At 41.5% G+C, this 26,734-nt stretch overlaps 1 protein-coding gene across 10 annotated transcripts in view; it reads right to left on the reverse strand.

Annotated features, from left to right (window-relative positions):
- The window catches only part of LOC133483981 (G-protein coupled receptor 22-like), a 43,762-nt gene that overhangs the window by 14,457 nt on the left and 2,571 nt on the right, over window positions 1–26,734 (reverse strand). For 4 of the 10 annotated variants that reach the window (XM_061785948.1, XM_061785939.1, XM_061785946.1 and 1 more), the window contains exon 1: window positions 17,451–22,518. The gene's annotated coding sequence lies outside the window, so the exon portion shown is untranslated. Of the gene's footprint in view, window positions 1–17,450; window positions 22,519–26,734 lie in introns of those variants that run through there. The other 6 variants (XM_061785941.1, XM_061785942.1, XM_061785940.1 and 3 more) reach the window with 5 other exon arrangements.

The raw sequence follows: 26,734 nt of genomic DNA on the forward strand, positions 1-26,734 counted from the left end.
GCATAGCTATGATACTATGATAGTGAACATTAAGTTTCTGCATAATTTAGCGCAAGGGTAGCATATGCAGGCTGAACAGGAGGGGTCGAAGAACTGACCCTTGAGGGATCCCATAGGTCATTGCCGTTCGATGAGATTGAACACTTCATGGTTACCTTGAGGTAGGACCTGAACCATTTAAGGACTGTTTCATTTAGTCCAATCCACGTCTCCAACCTGTTCAGCAGTATATTATGATCTACCGTATCAAAAGCCACGCTGAGATCCAACTAGACCAGAATTGACACCTTCCAACGAGTCAGTATTTAGACTTATATCATTTAGAACTTTGATAAGAACAGATTTAGTACTGTGATGAGCTCGGAAACATGATTGAAGTTAGTAAAAAAAAAATCAATTTAAGTTCAAGAAATTGGTGAGTTGATTAAAAATAACTTTCTTGACAATGTTTGCTATGAAGGGGAGATTTGAGAAGGGTCTATAGCTTGCTAACATGGAAGTATCCAGCGTTCTATTTTTTAGAAAAGGCTTAATGGCAGCTACTTTAAGAGCTTTAGGAAAGTCCCCTGACTGAAGTGAGAAATTGATTATTTGCTGCAAATCAGCTTGCACAGACTTCGCAATAGTTTTGAAAAGTCAGATGGTGAGACAGCTTATTGATGGTTTCAGGTGCTGAACCATTTTCTCTACAGTTTTTTGGTCAACTGTATCAAATTTTGACATGATAGTTTTTCAGATGTAGCATCATTTTATCATTTTTCTGATTTGTGCTAATATTTAACGTGATGGATTGTATTTTTTCACGAATATAACAAGCAAATTCACTGCGTTTATCTGCTGTGTTGAGTGTCAATGTTTTTGTTTGTCTATATGTGCCCTGTAATTGGCTGGCGACCAGTACAGGGCGTACCCCAAAGTCAGCTGGGATAGGCTACAGGTCACCCACGAGCCTAATCAGTAAAAGTGATATAGAAATTGCAATGTATAGATGGTTTTGTTGTTGTCTATAACAGATGTTGTGATGTTAACGTGGACAAAAGATGGTATAGTGGTCCTAAAGGCACCATAGCAGTCAAAGAAGATCCAAATTGAGTCTATTTTTCTCCAAAAGCAACAAAAAATAACAGCAGTAACAGTACTAAAATGGGGCTTAGCAGACGCTACCTTTCTGCTCAATCTTCCACATGTCAACTGGCCATCATGACACTGAAACACCCACTAAATGCTGTTCTGAAGTATTAAGACACAGGAGTTTCTTTCAGTCCGACAAAAAAAAGAGTGACAAACCAGCAAAGTTAATCATTTCATGATGGCTGAAATGTAAACTACTGAGGTCCAGTGATGACTTTCATGATTCCCTGAGAATAGTTTTCCTTTGTCAGTTCTATTGCTGACATAACAGCTTTCCCCATTGTACTTGGCTTTAGGGTTAGCAAAACACAAGAGAAAAAGCTTAATAAACATCCATTGTAAATTCTCAGGCTCCTTAGTGAGCTCATGTCTCAAGAGTTGAAGTCTCGTGGGAACTCATTAACTCAAAGAATTGCTGGAACTTTAGTCCATATTTTTTCACAAAAATATTGTTTTTATGCATCAGAAAGTATGAGAAAAATCTAGAACGTGTCTGGTAAGATATATTGCGGCGACATCCACTACACTATTGATCGAAAACTGACCCAAGATGTCATCTGTTCCTTCTATTATGGATTTTTCATTGTTAAACTGCAAAATGTCACTACAAAATAGCGAGACGAGGAGAAAGCTTTGATTCTGTGCGACACCACAAGTTGACATTTGGGCAGGATGGGAAAAGGAGGCACTAACAAAGAAACGAAAGGAAGCCAACGGGATGATAGCGCCTGCGGCATGCAGACTCATGGCTGTTTTAGGGATTCCCGATGTCCGCAGTGAGACAATCGATCAAGGCCTTCATTATCTCACTAAATTCTTCCCGCAGCGCAAACGGCACACAGCCAGCAGGTGGGTAGCAGCATCTCTGGCAGGCCCCCAACGCAGTGATTGCTACTGCTACAATGCAGTGGCGAGTCTGCCTTCAGTGTCCTACCAGATCCAACAGATAACATAGATTTTTTAATTTAAAAAAAAAATTCTATTTCATACACTGTACAAATCAAATTGAAATCTCTGTACAGATGGCGGCACGGTGGACTACTGGTTAGAGCGTCAGCCTCACAGTTCTGAGGACCCGGGTTCCATCCCCGGCCCCGCCTGTGTGGAGTTTGCATGTACTCCCTGTGCCTGCATGGGTTTTCTCCGGGCACTGCTTTTTCCTCCCACATCCCAAAAACATGCATGAATTGGAGACTCTAAATTGCCCGTAGGTGTGAATGTGAGTGCGGATGGTTGTTTGTTTGTATGTGCCCTGCGATTGGCTGGCAACCAGTTCAGGGTGTACCCCGCCTCCTGCCCGATGACAGCTGGGATAGGCTCCAGCACGCCCGCGACCCTAGTGAGGAAAAGCGGCTCAGAAAATGGATGGATGGATGGATGGATGTACAGGTGTCTTAATACATATGGTAAGGTGGTCAAACAACTCAGAATGCCATGCAGCATTAAAGGAAGTATGTTCTAAAAGTCGAACAAAAATCCAGAATCCAAACACAACAACAGAAGCTACAGCTTATGGGGCAGTTATGATTGAGCCCCATGAATTCAGCCTGGCAACAAGGGACAAATACATATGGGTAATTCTGTTAATCTTTGTTGTTGCATTTTTGTTTAAATGGGACATTATGGAAATGTGACTTTTTAATTTCTTGTAAATAATTAGGTGTTGCATTCAGTTTTGTTTTCAGGTTAGCTAACTGCGTTAGTGTCTGACGGCACATACGTGATTGGTTGGTGAAGTTGTCGACGCGGTGGGTGTTTAGGAGCATTTGTGTTTAACGATATCCCTGCTGTGCCACATACACGGTTTGCACAATAATGTGTAATTTGCCGGCTTGTTGAGGAAGTGCTGCCTCCACGAGTGAAAATAGAACCCATGCTGTCTTTGTAGGGGCTCACGTGGTTTTCAGTTCACAGGCAGTTTTTTTTAGATTCGGGGCTCTAGCTCATCATGGTAACAAAATCCACACTCACCATTGGCCCAGCAGTATGTGGGGCATGATGGGGATGGGCTCACTTGCATGAGCCAAGGCCGCCCCCTCAAAACATGCTAACATTAGTGAGACGAAATAGTGTGCTTTTGTTCTTGATCCTTGATGTATTTTGACAAAACCCTAGACTTTCTACCGATCTGATCGGTATTGGCCGATAATTAGAATTTTATGGTGAATTGGCTGATCGGCTTGAATGGCATAATTCACAGATGTGATCAATGACGTAATTGATTGGTTCCGCAAAAGACATTTACTCCGTGTCGCCATCATGTACAGTATATTTTAATCCAAAAGGTAGTTTATTTTTAGCCTTGTCACATGTCTTTTGACGTCATTTACGATCACTGGACTTTGTCAAATCAAACGCGACTGGATACACCCGTTACCACGGCCACGACAATCACAATGGATCGCGCGTGTATTGTGCTGGTCAAAAAATAACAAAATGGGGAAAAAGGTGTGGCGGTGGAGGTCACCAGTGCTCAGGAGAAGACGTTCGTTCAAGGATTGCTTGAGGTATGTTCACATACTTTTAATACGATACGGCTCACAAGCAGCCAACAAAATGTTATGTAGCCTAGCAAGCTAGTGCTAGCACTTACGGTTGTACGTAAACATGCCAGCGTTCTGTCGAATCATGCTCTAAAGCAGCGGTTTCAAACTCATTTTTGTCAAGGGCCACATTGTAGTTATGGTTTCCCTCGGAGGGCCATTACATCTGTGAACCCATATAAATATATGATGGCCTCATATTATTACACATACACTACAAATTGATGGATAACTTGTTTTGAAAGCAGAACCAGTAAAACATTGCTTGTTCCACTATTAATCAATTTATTTTAAAGGGGGCTTGGTAACAAAAAATGCTTGCAATATCTTAATGTTATTAAAAGTGAAGACAATTTGCAGTTTTGGAATTTTAGATACATAAAGTCCACACACATTATTTGCTCTTGCGGGCCACATTAAATGATCCGGCGGGCCTGATCTAGCCCCCCGGACCTTGAATTTGACACCTGTGCTCTAAAGTTTCGGTGTGTGTGAAGTAATTTAATTACAGTAAGTTAGCGCCCATTATTTCTGTCATGTTGTAATGTTGGTTTGACCTGATTGATTAGAATACATGACCTGACTAGAGAATATTTTTGAAGATACTCAGTATATAGTACACAAGTATATATATATATATATATATATATATATATATATATATATATATATATATATATATATATATACAGCAAATTAACAAGTAATTTAAATAGACACATTGCTCCATCTTGTGATTAGATCAGTGATAACCCAAAAATCCTAATTGTGTAAAACCTGCAAAATACACACTGGAGGGCATGATGCCCAGCATGGCTTTTTTGTTAAACGTTATGTATGTAGTCATTCACATTACAAAAACAAATGAGGTGCTGTCTGTTTACGGAAGTAAATATGGTCCTGTGTGTAGGTCTCATTATGCATTTGTGGCAGTTTCAAGGATTGTGTGCTTGGCCTGTCCCCCGATATACTTATCAGTTCTAAAGCATCTTCTTTTCGCCACTGACTGTTTTCAACAACTTTGTCCACCGTTGCTTGTCCCAAGTGTCTGTTTTGTCGAGCAATTGTTTTTGCCTTTTGATGACATACTGGTCTGATGAGCATGATGTGAGCATCCAGACTGCACTCACACCAGATACATGTCTGATAAATATCCACATATGAAAGAGGCCTGGGTCGGATTTGGGAAGGAAAATAAATAAATAAATAAATAAATAAAACAAATAAAATAAAAAATCGGGATTCTACTGCTCACATTGACATAAAAAAATCAGATACATGTCACACTGGGCAAAAAAATCTGAATTGGACTGCAGTGTGATCATACCCATCCATCCATCCATTTTCTGAGCCGCTTCTCCTCACTCGGGTCGTGGGCGTGCTGGAGCCTATCCCAGCTGTCATCGGGCAGGAGGCGGGGTACACCCTGAACTGGTTGCCAGCCAATCGCAGGGCACATACAAACAAACAACCATCCGCACTCACAGTCATGCCTACGGGCAATTTAGAGTCTCCAATTCATGCATGTTTTTGGGATGTGGGAGGAAACCGGAGTACCCGGAGAAAACCCACGCAGGCACGGGGAGAACATGCAAACTCCACACAGGCGGGGACGGGGATTGAACCTCTCACCTCAGAACTGTGAGGCTGACGCTCTAACCAGTCGGCCACCGTGCCGCCGTGATCATACCCTTAGATATAAAATATAGGTGACCCCCTGCACATGTTAGAAAGAAAAACAGCACCACCGGCTGAATATGGTGGGGCACTGCCCCCTGCTCCTAAAATAGCTGCTTCTGGTTGTTTGTTACATTAGAAGAGAGAAAAAAAACCAAAAAACAAGTAGTGTAGTTTTCCTGCTATGTAGCCTACTGAAGTGGTTAAATTTTTTTCTCTATAAAAACAATGTTGACTCTATATGAGCCTCTGCAACAACACGCTCACTGTGTCAGATTTTCAAATCATCATACTCGTGCAAAGCAATCTTTTGCCGCTACCCACCCACACAGCACACTCACGGCTCCCTGCAGTTGCCTCCCGCTAGCATGCTCGCTGCGGATGTGGGACAAGACGGATCGCTATAAGAGGTGCACGACACGCTCTGTGCTTAAGAAACTGCTGAATCTCATCCACATGTGAAAGGAATTGGAAGGGGGAGGTAACAGGAGTTGAGATAAAAATTGGAGGGGAGGTACATAGACTGCATGATGGATGGCGGATCCTGAGAGGTCCGCAAATGGCTGTTGAGTCGTGTGATCGCTGGAGGGGAATGTTTGCTGCCTCCTTGCCACCTCCATCCATCTCCCTTTGGTAAAGTCCCCTCTGCCCCCCATTCGTTCTTTACACTGTCCGTCTTACACTTACACTTGCTCGCTTTTCTGCTTGTTGCACGCCACCATGTTTCCAACTATGCTGCTGGGGAAGTCTTCAGTGTCGCTGGGCCCATGATTTTATTAAGGGGCCTGATACAGGTACAAATGTGTTCTTTTGCCCATATCCATGACAACAGAAGATGGAGCCTTAATATTTGAAAAGTGATCTCAAAATTAAAGTTCTTAAAAGTCATGGCTTTACCATAGTACTGTACCATCTAAATTCTAAAATTGGCATGCACATGCAGGGTTACGGAACTTCCGGTAAAGCAACTATACCATAATTGTGGCGTCTGCATTTGCTATTTGCAAATTTAAGAGTTTGCATAGTCTTGAGGCAAAAGGTACTTGACCCAAGTGCAGGGAAGCAGGGAGGCAAGGTGGGAGTCTCAAAAAAGTATGTATTTATAAAAAAAAAAAAAAAAAAAAAAGACAAACAAGGACATGGAAAAATCCATCCATCCATCCAATCGCAGGGCACATATAAACAAACAACCATTCACACCTACGGGCAATTCAGAGTCTTCAACTAACCTACCATGTATGTTTTTGGGATGTGGGAGGAAACCGGAGTGCCCGAAGAAAACCCACACAGGCACGGGGAGAACATGCAAACTCCACACTGGCGGGGCCGGGATTTGAACCCCGGTCCTCAGAACTATGAGGCAGATGTGCTAACCAGTCGTGCACCGTGCCGACTGGAAAAATCCAAATATTAAATTTACATTATGAGTAAAAAAAACAATTCCAAGGAAACATTAATAAACAAAACATTCACCACTACAAAATACAGACAAAACTAGGTATATGTGACAACAACATCAATGAACAAACACAGACAGAAAGAAACCAGGGAACTAAATACAACCAAACTGACGAGACACACCTGGACAAACCACATGAGTGGCTGGACGGAGCTGATTGGCAGACACAAGGAACAGGGCTAACGGGAACAGGTGGAAATGAAAACATAACGAGCATGAACATGGGTTACAATAAAATAAGACATAACATCCATCCATTTTCCAAACCGCTTATCCTCACTAGGGTAGCGGACGTGCTGGAGCCCATCCCAGCCATCTTCGGGAAGGAGGCGGGGTACACCCCGAACTGGTTGCCAGCCAATCGCAGGGCACACATAAACAAACAACCATTCGTACTCACATTCACACCTAGGGGTAATTTAGAGTCTCCAATTCATGCATGTTTTTGGGACGTGGGAGGAAACCGGAGTGCCCGGAGAAAACCCACGCAGGCACGGGGAGAACATGCAAACTCCACACAGGCGGGGCCGGGGATTGAACCTCGGTCCTCAGAACTGTGAGGCAGACGCTCTAACCAGTCGCTCACCGTGCCGCCACAAGACATAACATGAAACAAAATGATATACCGCATAATCTAAACCACAAAAACATAGATCATAACACGTTTCACCTTGTTTCGCTTCTTGATTGGCTCCATTCTGTTCCACGTCACAATTCACAGTGTCATGACTCGGCTTTCTCCAGACACGAAGATTTTTGGTCGTAAATATTGAAGATGTTCAATATTTAAGATTGCTGGCCCGACCTATTTCGGACCTTATAATCGGGATAAATCCACTCTTAACACATACAGTATCAGACCTAAGGATAATCGTATAGGAAAATCTTTTAAAGATTTACAAAATAGTATGCCGTATGACGTCCTTGGTCGGGATGGGGCAATATCGGGACAAAAACAGCCTGATTGTCTTTATGGGTGTACTGGGCATCAGTCTTTCTCATTGAGCTCAGCAAGCAGCCTAAGGTTTTTTGCATTAAACCTGCCATTTTGAAATAGCAGCGTATAGCAAAGATTATGACATGATAGTGACAGGGATTACGATTGCCGGCCTGCGATATGCCAGTGGAAGATGAGAAAGTGTCATTTAAGACTCACTGGATTTAGGCCAAAGAAAGACAGGGACATCCTGCCACATTATATCCTGAAACTTTGACTGGCTGGTACCTGAACATCAATAAAGAAGCAATAGAGGGCTGGTTAAGCCAGTAATCCATACAGCGAGCTGTGTGTAACTAAAAGATCTTGGTCACAAGACAGCCAGTCCACAGGGTGTGAGAGATCATTACCACTTGACAGCTTGTTCGATGGATTTCATTTAGCTCCGCCATTCATTAGCGGCATCCATCCGTACGGTATATGCAGCGATGATGTTCCAAGCCTCCAATTTTGTCATTACATGTGCCACCCATCAATAAGCGCCAATCAAAGCTGCCGTGCAATCACACTTCTTTAAAACTGAAGGAAATCAAGATAAAGTGACAAAGATGCTGAAATCAGTCAGCGCTAGCATCCAGAGCCAATGATTGGCCGTGATGATGATAACACTTACTTAGACAATAAGACCATGATCAAGAGGAAGTGTGCATTATACATGTATAACGCTGGCAACACCGCCCACATTCCTTCTGCTCGCTGAAGGAATAGATTGCGATGTGGCCCTTCAGTGTACCATTACTCCACCATTTTACACGTGGACGCGTATGCAGCGGGATGGCACAATGCAGCTCTGTTTAGCTGTCCATCCATCCATTTTCTGAGCTGCTTATCCTCACTAGGGTCGCAGGAGTGCTGGAGCCTATCCCAGTTATCGTCGGCCAGGAGGCGGGGTACACCCTGGACTGGTCACCAGCCAATTGCAGGGCACACATAAACAAACACTCACATTCACACTTACAGGCAATTTAGAGTCTTCAATCAACCTACCATGCATGTTTTTGGGATGTGGGAGGAAACCGGAGTGCCCAGAGAAAATCCATGCAGGCATGGGCAATACATGCAAACTCCACTCAGACGGGGCCGGGGATTGAACCCCGGTCCTCAGAACTGTGAGGCAGACGCTCTAACCAGTCGTACACCGTGCCGCCTGTTTAGCTGTCGTTGTGAATAAATAGAGGAGACTTGGTGCGAGGTCATCAGTCACTCTGGCGCTGCTCTCGAGCTATTAGTGTGATAACAAGCCTCTAACACTGCTCTTTTCTCTAGGCTACAATAAGCTTTTGTGTACCAGATGACTGTAGTGTAAAAGTCGCACTTGGCCAGGTGGCCATGTGTGAACATTTCCATTATGGGTGTTGTACCTATTATGTATACTGTAGTGGACATTAAAAGTCTACACACAGCAAATGCCAGGTTTTTGTGATTAAAAAGAAAGGCGTCAAAATACATTATTTCAATACAGTGGAACCTCGATAAAACAGATCCCGATATAACGGGTATCGGATAAAACGGACCGTCGGGACTATACAATCTATCCAAAAATAGTTTCCATTTGTCACTTAAAATGCCATTCACAAAGTCTGATAGGTCCAGTTTGGACGCTGTTGTTTACTGGCGCTGTGGTGCAATGCAGGCAGACAATGGTACTGACGTTTTTCCGGGTCACAGATGACTAGATCCAATTCCAAAAGACGTGTCTACGTGGCGGCCATGTTGAATGCGGGGCATTGACGTGGTGACCATGTCATGATGGTTATAGTATATCTATGTCTCTACAGTGCAGAGACAGAGCGGCATAGCAGCAGTGTTAACTCTTAATGCAAAACACAAGTCTCTGGAGTCGGGAACATGCTATTTTTGTTTCAATAAAAAAAAATGGTCAAGTCGTTCGCCATTGGCAACATATTTGGAACTAGGAAGCACATTAAATTCCTGGTGGCTCATTAAAGCGACTCGCCTATGATGAGTACTGTACGTCAACAATGTCACCATGACCAAGCACACTGGCGTGGTAAGTTTGGATAAAATGTGAAACTTTCAAACATTTTCAAGCTTTTTTTAATATTGATTTACAATAACTTTGTACTGTACAGTAATATGTACAATAATAATACAGTGCATATGGCCTAAAAAAAAAAGTTCTTCAATTAAATGGACAAGCTATATCGGACGACCTCATCACAAACAAAAAAAAAAAAAAACATTCTACATACAGTGAAGCATGGTGGTGGCATCATCATGCTTTGTGACTGTTTTTCTTCAGCTGTAACTGGGGCCTTAGTCAGATAGAAGGAATTATTAACCGTTCCAAATAGCAGTTAGTGTTAGGACAAAACACTTAGGCTTCTGGAAGCAAACAAAAACAGAACAAAACAAAAAATATGAGGAAAGCCTGCTATAACATGTACCCACAAATGGTGGTAGGTGTGTGCTAACTCAACATGAGCTCTTTTTTTTCTGAACACAGCCACATCCCAGTTATAAGAGGGTTTGCACACTTGTGCAACCACATTATTTCAGCTGTATATTTTTAAAATCCCTTTTTGAAACGTCCCACTCAGTGACGGTGTGAATGTGAGTGTGCAAGTTGTCCGTGTCTATATGTGCCTTGCGACTGACTGGCGACCAATTCAGGGTGTAGTCCACCTTTTGCCTGGTGTCAGCTGGGATAGGCTCCAGCAACCCCTGACCCTGAACAGGATAATTGGTATTGAGAGTGGTGGACATAATCTTGTCTCATCATCTTTGTTTTTGGAGTCATTTCCTTAGTCTGTGACTCTAAACAAATTAGTGGGTATCCTTGTTGTTTTCTTTTCATTTTTAATAAATGAGGAATTACTGAATTAGTTTAGGAATAGAAATTGGAACGTTAAAAACGCAAATCCTATAGTAAGTGAGAGTATTATAATTTAATCTTTCAAGAAAACAAAACTAGCTAGTTTCTTGATTGCTAACTTGGCAAAAAGAGACATCTGTTGGTCTGATTCATAAATCATTTGGGGAATAAATGTCGACAGTTGCGTAAGGGTAAACTATTTTATTAAAAAGAAAAAAGAAAGAAAAAAAACTCACTAGAAAAGCCTGTACATCCACTGAGGTCTAAGCAGAACCACAACAAAAAGATGAGTAAAGGAAGATGTCAGTTTCTGTTTTGTGCGACTATGCACTCCTTCTTCTTTTCTCCTAATCTCCAAATTCTAGCTGACTTGGTTCATGATCAAAAACAACTTTGCAATGTTGTGCAAAGGTCTACTGACTCGCACGACTGAGGATGTTTTTTTCTGTACTGAAGCTGCCTCTGCTTTCTTCTTCACCATTGCTTCAACATTGTGCTCTTGATGTTCACTCCACCGGCATCTTCTTATAGCTTTAGGTTATGGTCCATACTTGAGTGCACTGTCCACCAAACTCTAATACCAGAGGCACTCACTATCTCTGCAGCTAAAATAGATTTTTTGAGCTGTTATATTTAGGCACGATGTTATGTAACGCTGCTAAGAATATGCAGGAAGGGGGATGAGAAGAAGAAGAAATCAGAAAACGGCATGGCAAGAAAAGACAACAAAGGATTAAGTGCTCCTTTATGACAGATGGAGGTCTAACCTCAAGGAGAACACAACATAACATTCATTCATTTCCTATATGAAAAGATAAGATTATCTTAATAAATGCTACAAAAATGTCATAATGGGAGCAATTGTATCAGAGTGAGCAGGACATATCTTGTGATGAAAATCTGATATCTCCACTTCATGACAATTTTGACTTTTGAACAGAATGAGATTGTCCGTGTTCTCTTGCATGACTACTACACTGTAAAAACTGGGCTAAAACAAAAAGTAAGGAAAAAGTCATGACATGAGGAATATATTAATTAATTTACACAAAATGAATGGAACAGGAATTTTTGACTGGGCAAAATTTCGTTAATCAAGTAAGCATAGCTAGCCTCAAAACCTGGCCACCAATGTCTTAAAACTAGTTTATATACAGTATACTACCTACACCTATGAACATTTATTATTTTAAGATGAACTTCATTCATAACCAGTAATGAAATTTCAATCAGCATATTTTGCTTTAATTTGAAATAGAGAATTTTGGTCAGATTAAAATTTTTGCTGTGAAGTAGTAGTCAAACAACCCATGAAATCATGCTAATAATGCCATATTTATAAAGAGACAGCACGGTACAAAACAATGTTTAGCATGTCTGCCTCACAGGTCTGAGGGTTGGGATTTAAATCTCAGCTGTGGCCCCCCTGTGTAGTTTACTTGTTTTCAGGGGGATTCTGTGGGTACTCCTATACGTACACTACTACAGTGTACAGTAAAGAGTCAGCAATGATAGACTATCCATCAATTTCTATAGCCCTTGTTGTCATTAAAAGTCATGGGAGAGCTTGAGCCCATGCCAGCTGACTTTGTGCAAGACTGGACTGGCGAATTGCAGTGCGCAAATCGCTACCCACTGTGCTGCCCGTTTTTTCCCAATGTTTGAAAAACTAAGCCCATCGTGGCCAAGCGTAGTATCTTTTGAAGCAAGGAACAGGGATTACAATAAGCAGCACGTACAAAGTCAGTCATTGTGTACTTAAATAGTCGCGCCACGAAATGCCGGCATTTTTGGAAACACATTTTAGGTGAAAATCACTCCTGATTTTGGAAAATAAGCCCATCACTACCAGGCTTTGAGAAAAAAATAACTATAATTACGGTAAAATGTAGCATGATTGTCTTGAGACAACATTTTGATGCTGACTCAGACAAGCAGTGTACCTGTAATAGGCTGACATTTTTGTTATTTTTATTTTTTTAAGTAGAAAGTGGCACCTTGATGAAACATTGTTTATACTCATCGTCAGTTTCCTTCTCAAGAAACTGTCAAAAGTAAAATATAACACACTTTAATATACTGAAATATACTATGTCAAGAACACTTGCAGCTGCACTGTGTGCTGCACATTTGTTGTGCTCAGTCTACAAAGTGTTCATACGTGTGCCCTGTAGTCCATACAAGCACACTTTCCCCGCTCTGGATAGTCAATTTCAGCCAGATCACCAGGCTGTGTTCACCTGATTTATCGCTCTGTCTCCTCTATATATTGCCTCTTCGGGGGTCTGTTTTTTACAACCATTCACCTGTTTTTGTCCCACTGTGCTGAGATCTCGTTCACCTTTTCATTTGCACGTGCTGGCAGTCTGCAGAGAGCCATGCTGTTTACTAAACAGGTGATAAAGTGCTGTTAATTTGATGTCGCAAACACAGGGGATCTGTGGGCTTTTTGGGTTTCGTTTTGTACCAAAAAGCCTGACTGTTCGTAAGGAAGCTGTAGTTGTTGTTTTTTGGTCAGTTTATTGCAACTAAGGGGCCATTTACACAAGGTTGTTTTAAATTAAAACACACACACACGTGTCACGTGTCATTTTGGAGCCTAAAAAAAAAAAATCAAACAGTCTCAAAGTGGAAGTTTTAGAGAAGACAGCAATGCAAACGCCTTGTGAAAAAAGGACATGCCACTGCATTTAGCCTGGACACGCATCAAGAATTACAGTAGTTAAAATTCCCATGCATACATCCATTTTTTACAGCGCTTGTTAGGGCCAAAGATGAGCCTAAACCGAAACTAGTGAGTATGGGCGAATGGTGAAGAACACCCTGGATTGGGTGTCAGTCAATCACAGGATGTAAAAACAATCATTCACACCCACATTCAGATCTGTGGACAATATAGAGTCTTCAGTTAGTCTTTGGAATGTGGGAGGAGCATGTGAGAGAACATGTAAACTCCACACAGAAAGACCTGACCTGAGAATTGAACCCAGATCCTTTTGACTGTGAGGCAGATGTAACAATCAGTACCACTGTGATGTCTAAAATACATTGTTTTCTTTGGAAATAATTGTAAAGAAGTCTGTTTGATTGTGGATTAATATGGTAGATTTGGGGTAGTTTGCATTAATATAAGTTACTACGTGGAAGCTGTGAACAATGTAAAAATGTTTCATACTTATATACAGTAGAATCTCAATATTATTATTGGAAAATGTTCCTTGCCAACTCTTATGGTCATATCAATCAATGAGAGGTCATAAAATGGAAAGTGCCCTTATAAAAGATCTTAACAATTCTTAAATTTTGCTTCTACGCACTAAGAGATGTGGCCAAACCCGACTGAACTGTCGTGCAGTGTGCATGGTACATTTAGTAACTAGTTTTTTCATGAGTGGTCAAACATTTAATCGCTGATGAATGGTGTCACAACTTCCCAGATCTAGATGTTGGTCCTTTTTTTTGGTTCCTAATATTCTAAACTGAAGTGAGAACCAGTCAGCCATACTAATACAATATATACTATTTATATATAGTCTCTGTCACTGAAATCCACGGGTTCAGTCATGGACTGGAGCGATTGATCTTTGTTAACAGCCTCTCAAAATATCTTCTTTCATGACAAATGTGTTTACAGGCTCCAATTAAAAGAGACTCCCAAAATGTTCTTATCCAAATGTACTGTTGTGTAAATAGCCCCTAATCTGAATAATTAAAAGTTTAGCCAATTAGATGAAATGTTCCCAGATTGTCTTTGCCAGTGAAGTAAAAGCTAAATTGAATCCACTGCAGGCAAGAGGCTTTATGAGGACCTTTTTTTTGTATGACAACAGAGCAGCTCTTACATAAATCTTGCACACCAGTGATGCCTCATAATCGGCTCAGCAGGAGTCTGGCCATCCACTCAGCAATGTCATGCGTGAAAGGTAGAAAAGGCGCACAAGTGGACACATCATATCACTGTGCTCATTGCTGGGACAGTAAATACGACAGCCGGCCTCAACGGCACTGCGGCGTCTGGCTGAAGAGTGACTGGTGGTGGAATATTTCCCCCGTAAGCAGCATCAAAGCGTCTCTATAAATACATGCACATATCGCAAACTCTCAGTGACCCACATGCAATACAAACACTACGGTGGAGAGCTAATGGGAATACTTCCTAATCATTTTGGAGTAAGGAAATACGCAATCTTGCAGCAGAAGCAAACAGCGCAGAAAAGATGGGCTGTGTTGACACTTGAAACCGCAGGATATTGAATCACTCTGATTTACTAAAAAGTTAATTTAGCAGTGCAGAGGTAGCTAGTTAACGAACCACAGAAATACTTGGAAGGTTGACCAATTTAAAAAACAACAACAAAGGGACGATTGTGGTACCGAGCAATCCTGCCGTTGTTTCAGGCTACATTAAAGTTTTTTTTTCTTTCCTTTTTTCTTTCATTACTAATATATTAAGTTTTTCTTTAAAAAAAATAATTAATGAATTCACAATAACATTTCATAAAAAGGACATACAGTATTAAGTTTGCATTTATATAAGTGGAAACAACATTAAAGGGGGTTTGCAATTTGAAAAAAACTACAACACTTTTTGTCATATCAGTATGACCTGACAGAAGGACATATTTAATATATTCCATGAAAAAAGTCAGCCCTCTCTGTCTCCATCCTGTGCCTTTAATTTGATTTGCAAGAAACCACCGTGCCCAGGGAAAAACAACCAATCAGAGACAGAAGGTGTGACTGATGAGGTGTCACTCATTTCTCGTGCACTCACAGGAACACACATAGCGGGCACAACCATGCAGCCTCATCGTGGCCACACTCCCGTGGGTCGTTATTCCTTGGGCGCGGTTGTTTCTTGCGAATCAAATTACAGGCACAAGATGGTCGTCTGTATTGCTGTCGGGTCAAACTGACAGTCTAAACAAATATGACCCAAAAAAGTTTTTTTTTTTTTTTTTAAATTGCTCTGCCATACACTCACCAGGCACAATATAAGGTATGCCTGCACAATCTAATAGGATCACCCATCCATCCATTTGCAATACCGCTGATCCTGTTCAGGGTCGCAGGGCGCTGGAGCCTATCCTAGCTGACTTGAAGTGAAAGGCGGACTGCACACTGAACTGGTCGCCAGTCAGTTGCAGGACACATATAGACACAGACAACAATTCTCACTCACATTCACACCATCACAGAGTGGTAACTGAACCCACGCTGCCTGCACTAAAGTCAGGCGAATGTACCACTACACCATCAACGACTCCAATGGGATCAAGTTCAGTAATTTTTTTCCCCTAAATAATAATGGCCAGTTTAGATTGTTATATAGATATTCAATTATGTTTAATATTGTTCAGTTTCTAATATTATTGCAATATTTTGGTTACCTTATTTAGCTCCAGGACAGGGACAAAATATTAGAAACAGTGATCAGTAGGATGCAGGGCACTTCTACACGACTGCAAACTCCATCAATCCATTTCCTATACCATTTATCCTCATTAAAGTTGCAGGTAATTGGAGCCTATCCCAGCTGACTGTATGAGAGGTGGAGTATATCCTGGACTGGTTGTCAGTCAATCACACATATTGACAAACAAGTGTCAACACTGACATTCACACCAAATGACAATTTTGTTTTCAATGAACCTAATATGCACGTTTTTAAAATGTGTGAGAAAACCCACACAAGCATTGGGAGAACATGCAAACTCCACACAGAGATGTTCCAACGGAGATTCGAGCACAGATCTCCTGACTGTGAGGCGGACATGCTAACCACTATTACACAGTGCTGCCCCACTGCAAACTACAACCATTCAAAAACAGTGAAATTGGGATTATGATCGTTATGTGTAGAATGTCATCGACCGTGCTGCTGAGTGTGCGCAAAAAAATGAGAGCGAAGTAATGCAGGGAAACACAATTATAGAGAAAATCTTAAAAAAAATAGCAATAAAAGTGAAGTTGAACAGTGGTTCAGTGAGGTCAACATTTGTGCTGTGACAGCTCCCAAAAGCAAAACCTGAACAGTTGGTGGTCTAGTGGTCCGCGATTGCGTGACACTTGTTATGTAGGCAGCTAATTGGGACCTTGAGCATACGCGTCATCCTAATGAGATGAGATTCTACTTCTTTTGCAGCAGCCTCCGTTGGGCTGAAAATCCACCATGCTGGTGTCACCATGCACACACGGGCCAACGTGTGACACACTTGTAGCATACTTTTGAAATCATGTGACATCTATCACATTTGTAATTAAAATGTGCATATTAGGAGTCCTGTAGAGGAACGGTGGCATACATGTAGGTGCATGTAAAGGTGACACATTGTCCCAGGAGGTTAATGCCATTTAAAAGCAATTTGCGGGAAACAATGCGGTTGCACACATTAATTGGGGAAAGTGAAGCATTTGGCCCCTAAAATGAGCATTACATTAAGCGTGGCCCGTCCACGTGACTGCATGGAGCCCATCAACAACAACCACCACCACTGTATGCCCCTGCAAAATAATGCACTTCACATTAGAAAGTGCATGTATGCTTTTAGTGCTGTTCTTTTTCAAAACAATATGTAACACACACACATTCAACTGGAAGCCAGCAATTAATACCAGGCAAAGACGTTTAATGTTTTTTCCCCCCCTTATTTTATGGTCCCTATTTGTTGTCTTAAGCCAAATGTCACCATCCTGTGTCATTTCAAAGATACTCTAGAACATTTTCCTTTTGCATTTGTGAAAATAAAATACTAATCCTTCATGTGTTGTTGTTTTTTTTTAAATGGAAGAAGAAAGTCAACTCACCAATGTGAAGAGTGGGAACTCCGTTTACATCCTATTGCAGGGGTCCGTCTCTGCTACTGGACCGGGTTCCACTCTAGCGCTCCTCAGGACAGCCGACTGACATCCCCAAAACGTGACTGGAATATTTCACCTCCCTTTTGCCATAAATATTACATAGGGAGGAGGTGCGGGTTTGAAGGAGGTGTTGGGGGGGGGACTTCCACTGCAGCACACAGGGAGCACCTCGCCGTCTGTGTGTTTAAATTCCACGCTCTCCTCTCCACTCCACTTATCCACTGCACCACAGCACACTTCCCACCACATCCCACACACGGACTGGCCGAACGCATCTGCTCCATGCAGTCTCTCTGATACGTTGATCTGCAGGAGGATGGAGAGAGGGAGGGAGGGAAGCAGGGAGGGAGGGAGGATGGAGTGTGTTTGTTGGAAAGGGGAGGAGTCAGGGATGCGGGAGTGCAGTGATGAGGGACAGGATTGTGCGCACGAGACGTGGAGAGACGCAGGAATGCTTTTCGCAAGGACGACCTGAGATTCCTCAAGGGTGAACACTCGCAATTCAAGCAGATTTCCCTATCTTTTGCACACTACACACCCCCCACACACATTCACACATGCAAAGAAAAAGTGTGGATGGAGAACATTGACGTGGAGGAGGATGCCAAGCAGCTCAAAGTGTAGCAAAGCCATATTTCTGAGAGGGATGTGGGATCCCACAGTAGCAGTGATGGGAGCATCCTTCTCTGCTGTGAGCTGCCTGTTTGTCACAATAAGCTATGAGCAAGGTCACACTCTGTTTAAACGGTGACCTTGGTCACGCCATAAATACAAGACCCCTGTCCCCCGCTGGTGATATGCACACACTTGTTATAGGACCGACAGGAGACGTGGAGGAGAGGGGGAAGGCGGATAAGGGGATGGGAATGGGGTTAAATGTAAGGTGAGAACACCTGCATCTGGTGGGATCCATTAAGAGCTGATGTCAGCAGCAGTTCAATGCTCCACACCTCCTAAGGAGAAAAGCCTGATGGAATTGATATTTTCTATCATCAGGGAATAATAAACACAGCTTGATTATCCTACAGTTATTAAATATTCTTGTGCATGTGCAACATTTCATGTGAATGACGAACAGGAGGGCCCAATGTTGTAGTTGGACCTCACACATCCTGTTGTAACATTTGTAATTGTGACACAAGGGTGAAAAGAAGTTTGAAACCACAAAGCAGTGCTATTGATGTGTCAAAACATTACAACACACATTACTTTTAATAATTAAGTTATGACGACTTACTGCTAGAACCGTGGTTTCCCTCAGACGTTTGTTATGACTTTAAAGCCATATAAATGTTTAATCGGCTCCTCATAATATTACATATACACAACGAATTGATGGATAACTAGATTTTAAATCAGAAGTCACAGATAATAGTTTGTTCAACTATTGTTCAAGTTACTGTAAAAAGGGGTTTGGTAACAGAAACATGCTTAAAATGCAAAAAATGCAATATCTCAAGGTTATTGTTCATTTAATATGAAAATTGGAAATTTTGGTATAGATTTACAGTACTCAAGAATCATGGAAGTTGACAAATATGATTTGCTGTTGCCGGTTAGGGTTATGATACAGCGGGCCAGATCTGGCCCCCAGGCCTGGAGTTTGACACCCATGCTCTAGCCACTACTGTTTACTGTATATATTATTTGTTCATGTAGCGCTGTCACTCCACCGCTGATATTGATGGTTTAATCTTACTTCTTGGGTACTGACTAATGCGAACGGCTACCAGTTTGTTACACACTTCTGAAATAACAAATTTGCTCAAATTATCTTTAATTATATTTTATTATGAATAGGTAATAGTATTCATCATATTGATGTGAAGACACTGACCATGTTGAATAATTATTACCAATGAAACAGATAAATATCCATATGCAACACTTTGTTTCTATAAAACTCTGCAAGTGTTTACATTTTCAAATGATCTATAACATTCCTAGGAAATGATAATATCCCATTAGCTATTTTTTTTAACAGGCCCATGGGCTACTTACGACCATGTTGGTGACCCCTACTACAGGGTTAATTTATTTTTTATTTTTTCACAAATTGATACTAATGGTCAGTGCCCATGTGGTCCAAGTTATTAAGCTCTCTAAAGTCTGTAAAATAGATGAGAGCAGATCTATTAACTGTCTTGGACACTTCAACTTTCTGAGAAGTGCCATATAACTCCATCTCTTCCTGACTCCTTGCAGCATTATGTCACCTCAAGATTGAAAGTTTGTATGTTTTTTTTTTTTTTTTTAAATTGATAGCTATAATGTGTCATTGCAGAAGGAAGCCTGTCAGTCACAAGGGTAAGTTTGTGTGCTAACTAATTTCCACCTATTACTGACACGGAGTGAGTGTGACTTAGGACCCAAATGCAGCCCACAGGGAAAATTGGAAAGGATTAATAATTAACAGTTTGAGATCAACTGTGACAGGTCAAATCAAGGCGAGCATATAGTTCAGTTAGGGTCATTCAACGTCACACTTCACAGTCGAGAGGTTCAGGCTTTGAAGATTGGCCAAAGTGATGCAAGACTTTGTAATCCACAGATAGGAGGTCACGAAATGCTCACATTACATCCATTTTCTATCCCGCTTATCCTCACTCGGGTCGCGTGTATGCTGGAGCCTATCCCAGCTAACCGCAGGCAGGAGGCGGGGTACACCCTGAACTGTTTGCCAGCCAATTGCAGGGCACGTATAAACAAACAACCATTCGCACTCACATTCATACCTATGGACAATTTAGAGTCTTCAATTTACCTGCCCTGCATGTTTTTGGGATGTGGGAGTGAGCTGGAGTACCCGGAGAAAACCCACACAGGCACAGGGAGAACATGCAAACTCCACACTGGCGTGGTGGGATTTGAACTTTGAGGCAGATGTGCTAACCAGTCGTTCACCTTGCCGCCACCCAGATCTCACTGTTGTCTTAACCGATGATTCACAGAGAGCAGAATGAGGAACAGTCTTAGCAGAATTCCCAACAGCCACAGGGACAGGAACAGGCAAACGTCAAAAGGCAGAACTCTCACTGGATCATGTTGTAGTGTCCTGCTGTTATCTTCGTCCAACACTCTGACACCGTTTCCATCATCAACAAGGGATGAAGGGAGGTGTTACTGACTCTGGCTGGTAGCATGTGATTGGCTGACAGAATGGCAGGCTGGTAGAATATAATTGGTTGCTGTGACAGAAGAAATGGCACACTGTGACGATTACACAATCTAGTCATCTTATCGTTTTATTTTATTGCCTTGCTCATGGTTCTTAGAGCTTTGAAAAAGAGTTTGGAAAGATAACGTAACCACAGTCGTTAGTTTTTGTTGAGTATACGCCTTTCCTCCTGTCAGGGGCTCGGTGAGAGCCCAGACTTGGATGGACGCTCACATGTCTGTAACATTCTAATCAATGGCAGCGTGATGAATTAGTGATTCTCTTAGCAAATTCAATTAGCGATTGAACATGATTTCGGTGAGCAGTGTTGTACCTGAACAAGTTCAATAAACAAAGGTTCATGAACTAGTTCATATTTTGGACGAATGTGAATTGAACTTCGTTCAGTTCTGCCTGGTGAACGTTACTGAGAATGCGCACAGTTGGCGGCAAAGAACGGGTTTTAAACGAAAGTTCACTTACATTCAATAGTGCCAGGTTTTGCTCGGGACTTCCAGGACAAAACCCACCTGGAAACACTACATACGAGCCTTCATATGTCAGGGATGAACACTGTATTTGGCAACCGCCATTCAGGTTTACATTCGGCAGGCAAGTCGCAACAGCCTGTGCGCGCGAGGTGCATTCAGGGCAACTGCGTAAATGGGAGTGAACGTGTTCTTTGGCTGTTTTGGAATGCAATGCTCAGAATGCTTTGGTTAAAACACTATGCAATCACACTGTCATAGTATTGAATTTATTTTGTTTTGTAATATATGAATAGATGAGAGAAAATATTTTGTAAATATAATTAGCTAGAGCTGCAAGGAATGCAAAATTATCAATGTCCATTCACCATCTTCCTGTCATACTGTGTTGCATGTTTTTGTTTGGACATTTAGGACATTTTGTTTGAATTCCTCATTTTAAAAAAAGACAATTCAAGTAACACGTTTTTTCTTGTTTTTGAGATTGTAGGTTGAAAGCTGCAGCTGGCTACTAGTGTGGACTGAATGGGTGGCAACCATGAGGAAATGAAAAGCCAGTATTTTGATGGAAAAGCACATTGAAAAAAAAGAACTATAAAGTACCGGGAGTTCACTTTAGGAACGATAAACTTAGTTAGAAATTTTCCATCCATTCATCCAATTTCAACACCACTTATCCTGGTTAGGGTCGCAGAGCGCTGGAGCCTATCCCAGCTGACTTTGGGCGATAGGCGGACGACACCCTGAACTGGTCACCAGTCAATCACAGGGCACATATAGACACGGACAACCATTCGCACTCACATTCACACCGCCACTGAGTGGGAACTGAACCCACGCTGCCCGCACCAAAGTCAGGTGAATGTACCACTACACCATCAGTGTGTAGTTAGAAATTTTGAATTATGAATTATGACCTGAACGAGTTTATTTTTGGAACGGTGAACTGAACTTTGAACTAGTTTGCGTAAAAAATGAACTTTCCCATCACTGACGGTGAGGTGTTGTGTTGATATTGGTGCTGATATTGAACAATGCGGTATTTGGTAACTCAAGCAAAATGACGCTTTCATTTCGTATTTCCTGAAAAGTAAGTGGTTTTGGAGAAGTGAGGATTCCACTCAACAGCAACGATATGGTCTATTATTGTAGAGGTGTGAATCCACTGCTGATAGATAATACTGCTGGGGTTTGTAATTTTCAGCTGCTTATTTAAAGACTAGTCATACATTCATATAGTTATTCTGCTACATACAATGCTGCTGAAAATTCTTGGTAGTGTTCCCATTAATTTTATATAGGCTATAGTATCAAGTGATCCATGTAGTCCATATACAACCCCAATTCCAATGAAGTTGGGACGTTGTGTTAAACATAAATAAAAACAGAATATACGGATTTGCAAATCATGTTCAACCTATATTTAATTGAATACACTACAAAGACAAGATATTTAATGTTCAAACTGATCAACTTTATTGTTTTTAGCAAAACATCATTAACTTAGAATCTTATGGCTGCACATGTTACAACAGTGTGGCTTCGTAGTAAAAGAGTGCGGGTACTAGACTGGCCTGCCTGCAGTCCAGACCCGTCTCCCATTGAAAATGTGTGGCGCATTATGAAGCGTAAAATACGACAACGGAGACCCCGGACTGTTGAACAGCCGAAGCTGTACATCAAGCAAGAATGGGAAATAATTCCACCTACAAAGCTTCAACAATTAGTGCTCTCAGTTCCCAAACGTTGATTGAATGTTGTTAAAAGAAAAGGTGATGTAACACAGTGGTAAACATGACCCTGTCCCAGCTTTTTTGGAACGTGCTGCAGCAATAAAATTCTAAGTTAATGATTATTTGCTAAAAACAATAAGGTTTATCAGTTTGAACATTAAATATCTTGTCTTTGTAGTGTATTCAATTAAATATAGGTTGAACATGATATGCAAATCATTGTATTGGGACACAACGTCCCAACTTCATTGGAATTGGCTTTGTAGACAAACTACCAATTACAATCACAATCACACCTCGGGATAATTTTTTTTTGTTTTGAATGAACCTAACAAGCTTGTTTTGGGAATGTGTGATGTAGCTTGAATCCCTGGAGAAAACGCATGCAAGCAAGGGGAAAACATGCAAACTCCACACAAGAGGGCTTGAGTTTGGATTCAACCACCAAATTCAGAACTGTGAAGCGGATTTGCTAACCACTCGCCAAAAATTTAATTTTTTTATTTTTTATTCAATGGGTGTGAGGGAAAGAGGCACACATATCCAGACATATCCACATAAGTTTCTAAATATGGTTCCTTGCTGGTTGAGAAGGTGAAATGATACTCCAAATGTTCATGTTTGGCCGATGTATGCTTACACAGAATGACATAGACCTCTCATATTCTCAGCTAAAAGGTGTTAGGACTACACAGTCACACCTCACCAGGTTTTCTATGGAGCCCACCTTTCCCCTTTCACACCACATTTACCAAACAGGACCCCCCTGTGAGCCAGCAAGTCCAAGGTTATTTATTCTTTTTTTGAACAGACACACAGATGTGATCTTGCGACCATTCGGAATGTCTTGTGAAAACAGTCACAAAGCTGGCCAGCAATTAGGAGCATGTGCCAAACACCCACATGCCGTATGCTTGTGCCACTCTGCCAGAGAAATATTCAAACATGCACACAAGCGCGCGCACACACGTTAGCAGAAACCAAATGACAACACACATGCACTGACAAGAACACATACAGGGTTTGGTCAAAATCTACAGTATTCGAGTGATTTACTACACAGAGATCCATTTCAACCACCACTGAGGGTTGCAGGCCCGAGGGGTGGTGAGAGGGAGGGCAGGGGGGGAGTCTCCTGAAATTAGAAGCATGAGACTTCTACCGAAGGCCAACCAATTCATGTTGAGGTCATAATACCAAGTGAAAGGCTCCCCTGATACAGTTCTAGGTGTTGCATAAAAAAGTGAAATGTATTGAACACCATTATACTGGTTGAAAACTCATATCATAGAAATCCCTAGCTAGGATACAAATGTGCCTCCTCGTGAGTGTGAGCAGAATATGGATGGCATCAGAGCAAGGGAGTGCATTGAGGCAATGACATGACATAAAAGCTCATTCAGTGAGTAGAAATCTTAGTACCAAATCAGTACCCACAGATAACTCTAACCCAAACATGGGGACTCAGGGAGAACATGCTAACCCCAAATATGAGATATGAGCGCTGTATAGTCGCAGTGAATTCAATTCACGTCACAACAAGCAGCAGTAGATCATGAAAAATTCTTCAAAAAAGCTGTTTAATCCCATTCCTAGTTAAAGTTTACTATCAAACAAAACAAAACAAAGAATTACAAGTTGTGTATTTAAATCAACTGTATGGCTTTGCCTCAGGAAAATCCGGTTAGCTAGATGCTAACGAACAATGCAAAATGCCATAGATGGGCTAATGAATATCATTAGTGTTGTGGTGTTATAAATCTAGGACCCACGGTGGAACAACACATTTAGACAATCTAACAATACTCACAGGCATGTTTTCTTTATCCTATCCAAAAAAAGACTAAAATGACTGCATCTTACTGATCTGAGCTGAGTTACCTGCGTGGTCACAGAACAGATTAAACTTGTGTCTCAAGGCACAACTGTGATAAAATAATAATAGTAGCATGGGAATGTGAACACTTGTTTCTAAGTATTCAACCAGTTCGGTGATGATAATGATACATATTTATATGCATCCATATTTCACATTTCCTCCTCCTTGAAACAACTATCGAGCCCCTGCATGGAGCTTTAGTAGCAAGAAGCAGCCTGACATTTGACTTAATATAGACTTTAAAATCTCCGGGAGAATCTTGTATCTGTTTTTTCTCTGCAGAAAAAAACATCCTCCTTTATAGTTCATAAATGTCTAGAATGATAAAGCAAAAAAAAAATACAAATCTCTCTGCTCTTTGATCCAGCGATACAAAAAAGGTCATACTTCTCCTGATATTTGAAGATTTACTGTGTGAAGTCATCTACATTTTGCAATAGTAACAGTAAATAGAAAGCACTGCATTTCTTGTCGTTGTCGGACTTTTTTCATGGAGATTTCGCTGTACCTGCTCAGTAAAAGCATTTTTTCTCTTTTTCTTGAAGCATTAAGGTAAGAAATTCACAGTAATTCCATCTGGGATGTGAGCTTTACTTATTTTTCTGGTGTTTGAATCACATCTGAAAATAGTATGTTTACTGTATGTTTAGTTTGAGAGTACACCTCAACTGGGAGTGGCATTAAACATCTTGAAGCCTCTTTTCTAAATACTTGTTCACTATCTGCCAAACTGCTGCTTGTTGTGAAGTGAGTTGAGTTCACTGCCACCATACAGCGCTCATATTTCAAATTGTTGCTCGCAAGTCAAAGCTTAAAAAAAAAAAAAAAAATAATAATAATCTTCCAAGCGACTGCTCGTATCTTGAAAAACTTTGGAGTATCTCAAACCGCCGCTGGACTGTAATTGGGATTGAACGGGGATATGTTTTGGTGCTGATTTATAACTAGCATGGGTTATGCACGCCCTTGACAGCGGCGCGCTTTAGACGCATCCTTATAGCCGACCTTATTACAGTCACGGCTACCTAAGACCGCCGGCTGGAGTATCCTATTAAAGAGAGACAGTGCAAATGAAAATGTCATGATGCCTCCTCTTGTCAGCCACTGACTCAGCGACACTTTCTGCTCAAACTGGAGAGCACTTGACTGGGCGCAGAGGACAGGCAGAGAGGATTGTGGGCAAGTTTGATGGCCAGCAAAGCATGGAGCCGAATGGATGAAGAGGGTGAATGTATAAGCAGCAGACACAAAAGACAAGAAGATCTGCAGTGGCTGATTAAATGGAGTCTAGCCAATTAAAATGCTGCATTATAAATGAGCTCACATTTACCTTTTGCCTGCCTCAAGAAGGCAAAGAAGGGCATCGAGAGATATTTGACTAAAGCGCCTCTCTGAAGGGGATTTTAAAAAAGGTTGGCAGGTGGTTTCACCCTCTCATTAGTGCACCAAGGAAGCCCTCCTCCTGCACAGACACTTCAATGTGGACTTTGTCCACATGACCGCACGACCCGCTGAGGCCCACCATGCACCTTTAGCATCTGTTCCGGAAGCCATAATTGTCCTGCCAGTGTGCATGCCACCTCTGAATGTTTACTGGCTCCTGCTTTTCAAACATGGCTGTGTAATGTGAAATGAGATGCATCCTTTAAAAAGACAATGGAGTGTCACTGTACATTAAATTGCCCATAGGTGTGAATGTGCGTGCGAATGGTTATTTGTTTCTATGTGCCCTGCGTTTGGCTGGCAACCAGTTCAGGGTGTACACCACCTCTCGCCCGAAGATAGCTGGGATAGGCTCCAGCACGCCCGCAACCCTACTGAGGATAAGCGGTACAGAAAATGGATGGATGGAGAGTAATAACAATAATACAGTTAAAAATAAAATAAATATTTATATTAATGTTTTGTTTATCAGGTTATTCAATTATGCCATTCTGACACGTTGCCAATGTTACACATCTATGTCGTTACAT

This window comes from Phyllopteryx taeniolatus, chromosome 9 (assembly GCF_024500385.1).
Source record: "Phyllopteryx taeniolatus isolate TA_2022b chromosome 9, UOR_Ptae_1.2, whole genome shotgun sequence".
In the NCBI taxonomy this organism is placed as follows: domain Eukaryota; kingdom Metazoa; phylum Chordata; class Actinopteri; order Syngnathiformes; family Syngnathidae; genus Phyllopteryx; species Phyllopteryx taeniolatus.